The sequence below is a fragment of the Pyxicephalus adspersus genome, unplaced genomic scaffold (genome assembly GCF_032062135.1).
Source record: "Pyxicephalus adspersus unplaced genomic scaffold, UCB_Pads_2.0 Sca2126, whole genome shotgun sequence".
In the NCBI taxonomy this organism is placed as follows: domain Eukaryota; kingdom Metazoa; phylum Chordata; class Amphibia; order Anura; family Pyxicephalidae; genus Pyxicephalus; species Pyxicephalus adspersus.
Window position 1 is genome coordinate 1 of NW_027319133.1, and position 4540 is coordinate 4540.

Genomic DNA, 4540 nt, shown 5'->3' on the forward strand with positions numbered 1-4540 from the left:
CTAGGTGTTTGCAAATTTAAAATACTCTGTCATTGTTTTTTGGGTTTTTTGCCCGAACCAGTAATTCTATAGATTGTGCACTGAGTGCATGAAAGGGCTGGAGGTTAGCAATTGACTGAAAATTGCAATTAAATAAATTGTAAACGCCATGGATATGTATTTTGTCTATGTGGCATCTTTTAGAATTGTGTACAATGCCAATAAACATCACAACTAAAAGAATGTAGTTTTATAGGGTGCTCCCTCCTGCAGTCAATCTTATTCTGCTGCATATAGTTTTCACCGAGTAACTGGTGTGACAATATTAATTGTAGATTAGACCGTTTGGAGACTCTGTCGTAGTCAGGGAAATGTTTATGAAACATTAACAGTTACAATTTTATGGAACAGAACCTGCATACATGCTATATATTTTATTTATATATATATATATATATATATATATATATATATATGTGTGTGTGTGTATATCTCAATCTAAAAAAAAAAACTGCAATCTCTTGATACTTGGCTTTTTATAGCTGAATGCCTTTCAGTTCCAAGGGACAATGATGGGACATTTTTAATTTGTTCCAAAGATTTTCCACCTTTACCTATCACCTAAAGGGCCAGTAATTACCTGTGTGGAGTGGGAGGTATCAGCAAGTACTGATAATACCTTAAAGCTGTTGGAACTTTGAATGTCATACATTAAATCGTAAAAACTTGGTATTCTAGTCTGCTGCTGCAATGTTGCTTAAGAAGCTCTAAATCTAAAATAAGATGTATAATTATTAATGTAATAGTGTAATTATTGATATGATTACATTGTTACCCATATTCCTCACATTTCCCTCTTTTTAGTTTTCTACAGCCTCGACAACCATTTTGGATGAAGAACCAATTGTAAACAGAGGTCTGGCTGCTGCTTTACATCTGTGTCAGAACAAAGGTAAAAATGTGTATTGTATGCAACTACTTTTTATGATCAGCAGCATTCTACTTTGAATCTCCCTTGGCCTTGTACAGTAGTTACCAGTATTGTCGGCTATGGATGAGATTTCATTTAGGAAAAATACTACAATACAATGTTAAATGTATTGAATTTTTAAAACTTTAACGTTTGGTATTTTCTGACAGGTCTGCTGGAGACAACAGTACAAAAAGTGGCACGTTGCAAAGCTCCCAATAAATCGCTTCCAACGGCTGTATATTGCATAGAGGACAAAATGTATGTAATCTGTCCAGTAGGTCTTCCATCCTGAACCAATTTCTATGCATTGTGCTTATATAAACCAAAGCCTTTTGTTTAAAGAAAGTTGTATATAAGCTTTGTTTAAAATCTGTAGCAGTAGTTAGTAAATTGCAAGAAAAGGTGTTCCAAACCAATTAGGATAATTATAAATGATCTTATTAACTTTTTTATGTTAGATTGCCAGCTATGAATTTCAGAAAGACTGTGTCATTTGTTTTTACCAAATTTTATTGCTTAGTCATTGATAGAAAAAGAAAAAAAGAATTTTCTAGAAAAGCATCCAGCTTTTTCTTAAAGCAATCTATAGTAGTTGCTGAAACTACTTCCTGAGGGAGCCGATTCCACATTTTCACAGACTTTACAGTGAAGAATCCCTTCCTTATCCAGGACTTAAACTTCTTTTCCTCCAGACGCAAAGAGTGCCCTCTTGTTCTTTGTAATGATCTCAAAGTGAATAATTGGGAAGAGAGTTCTGTATATGGACCTTTTATATATTTATACAGGGTGATCATATCTCCCCCTAAACGTCTCTTCCCAGGGGAGAATAGATTCAGTTCAGCTAATCTCTCCTCATAGCTGAGCTCCTCTATTCCTTTTATTAGTTTAGTTGCCCTTCTCTGCACTCTCTCCAATTCCGCAATGTCCTTTTTCTGAACTGGTGCCCAAAACTGGACTGCATATTCCAGATGTGGTCTGACCACAGCTTTGTACAGGGGCAGGATTATGTCTCCATCTCTGCACTTGATTCCTCTTTAAATACAAGAAAGTACTTTGCTAGCTTTAGATATTGCAGCTTGGCATTGCATGCTGTTCTGAAGTCTATGATCTACCTGAACTCCCAGATCTATTTCTGACTCCCCCAAATTTATTCCCCCTAGACAGTATGAAGCATGCATGTTATTAGCCCCCAAGTGCATAATTTTATATTTTTCTATAAAAAAAGTCATTTGCCACTTGGTTGCCCAGTCAAACCGTACATCCAGGTCTGCTTGTAGAACTTAGACATCCTGTATGGACCTAATTCCATTACATAGTTTGGTGTCATCTGCAAACATAGAAATGGTACTTTTAATCCCAAACTCTTTATCATTTATAAAGGTTAAACAGTAAAGGTCCCAACACTGAACCCTGGGGTACACCACTAATAACCTTGGACCATTCAGAGTATGAATCATTAATTACAACTCTCTAGATGCGGTCTTTAAACCAGTTCTCTATCCATTTACAGATTTTTCTAAACCTTTATATTAACTGTTTGTGGGGTACGGTGTCAAATGCTTTAGTGAAGTCAAGTACACTATATCTGCTGCTATTCCACTGTTTACCTGTTTTCTTACTCCTAAAAAGGGAGTAAATTTGTTTGACAACTTCAGTCTTTCTTGAAGGCATGCTGAACATCACTTAATATTTTCTAGTAGAAACTCCTCTATGTGATTTTTTTTATCAAACTATGGACGTTAAACTAACCGGTCTGTAGTTACCTGGTAATGACTTTGCTCCTTTTTTTGAAGATAGGAACCACATTGGTCCTACGCCAATCTATCGGTACCATACCAGTGACTAAATAGTCTCTAAAAATTAGAAATAATGGCTTTGAAATAACAGCTCATCTCTTTGAGGACACGTGGATGTAATCCATCAGGTCCGGTTGCTTTGTCAATTAATTTTTCCCAGCTGTTTCTCAATCATATCAATTTTGTTTAGTATCATATCAAAAGTGTTTAGTAAATCCGCCTTTTCTTTATCCCCAGTTACCAACCCAGAGACATCCTTTAAGGGGCCTACATGCTCAGATCTGATCTTTTTGCTAATATATTTAAAAAAAATTGGGGTTTGCCCTACTTTCCTTTGCAATCTGTCTTTTAGTTTTGCACATTTTATCTCCTTTTTACATCTTTTGTTATATTCTTTATAGTTTTCAAACAATTAAGGTGATCCTTCATTTTTATATTTTTAGAATGCCCTTCTTGCTCCTTATGGCTTTTTTAAGATCAGCTATGAGCCACATAGGTTTTAATTTTTAGCCTTTTAAACCTATTACCCATTGGAATATATTTTTCAGTGTGGTTTTGTAGAACAGACTTGAAACATTACCATTTTTGTTCTATGTTCTTTAAGGACAATATTATCTCCCTGTCCAAGTCACAGAGAGCCGCCCCTAATAATGGCAAAATTTGTTCTCTTAAAATTAAATGTTTTGTCCTTTCCTGTTTTTGCTTCCTGTTTACGACTTGCATCAAATGAAATCATATTATGGTCACTGCTACCAAGATTCTCTTTTATATGCACATTTGTTTTTAGCCCTGCATTGTTAGAAAGAACTAGGTTCAGCAGAGTATCATTTCTAGTTGGGGCTTCTATAAACTGTACCATAAAATTATCTTGTATTAAATTCACAAATTTCCTCCCTTTTGCTGTTCCTGTAGTGTCATTACTCCAGTCAATGTCAGGGTAAATGTGGAATCGGCTCCCTCAGGAAGAAGTTTCAGCAACTACTATAGATTGCGTTAAGAAAAGGCTGGATGCTTTTCTAGAAGCACAGAATATAACTGGGTATTAAGGCTTTAAAGTAAAGATAACAGAGACTGTTGATCCAGGGAGCATCCGATTGCCACACAGAATCAGAAAGGAATTTTTTTCCCCTGTTGAAGCAAATTGTACCAGGGTTTTTTTTTTTGCCTTGGTCTGGACCAACGATGTGTTATAGGATTTTATATCTGGGATATGTTTATTTCCCTAGTGGTTGAACTTGAAGGACTTTTTCCAACTCAACCTACTATATGTAACTATGTGCTTAATGTGGAGCTTGATAGAAACTGCTTTATAAATATTAGTTGTTAGGTTCACAATCAGAGATTTGTATTACGGTCTTTGAATAGGTTTTAATTTTTACACGATGGGAGTTTTAAATAAAATAAATTTTTAATGACAACCTGTTCTTGTTGAATATTATTTTTTGAGCATTGTTCATCTTGTTTAAATTATTGTATATTCCAGTGATGTGGGCAACATACAGTTAGGTCCATAAATACTTGGACAGAGACAACATTTTTCTAATTTTGGTTCTGTACATTACCGCAGGTAATTTTTAATAAAAACTCAGTTGCAGTTGAACTGCAGACTTTTAGCTTTAATTTAGTGGGTTGAACAAAAGGATTGCAAAAACATTTGAGGAACTAAAGCCTTTTTTTACACAATCACTTCATTTCAGGAGCTCAAAAGTAATTAGACAATTGACGCAAAGCCCCTGATTCATCAATAAAATCCGCGCTCGCTGGAAGCGGGAAAGTACGCGCGGCCAGCGAT

The 4540-nt window shown here is 35.3% G+C and overlaps 1 long non-coding RNA gene across 1 annotated transcript; it reads left to right on the forward strand.

Annotated features, from left to right (window-relative positions):
- The first annotated feature begins 6 nt into the window (after positions 1-6).
- On the forward strand, positions 7-1498 carry LOC140321299 (uncharacterized). The gene is made up of 2 exons (XR_011918892.1): positions 7-931; positions 1120-1498. It is a non-coding gene; the product is annotated as an uncharacterized lncRNA (long non-coding RNA).
- The last annotated feature ends 3042 nt before the right edge of the window (positions 1499-4540 follow it).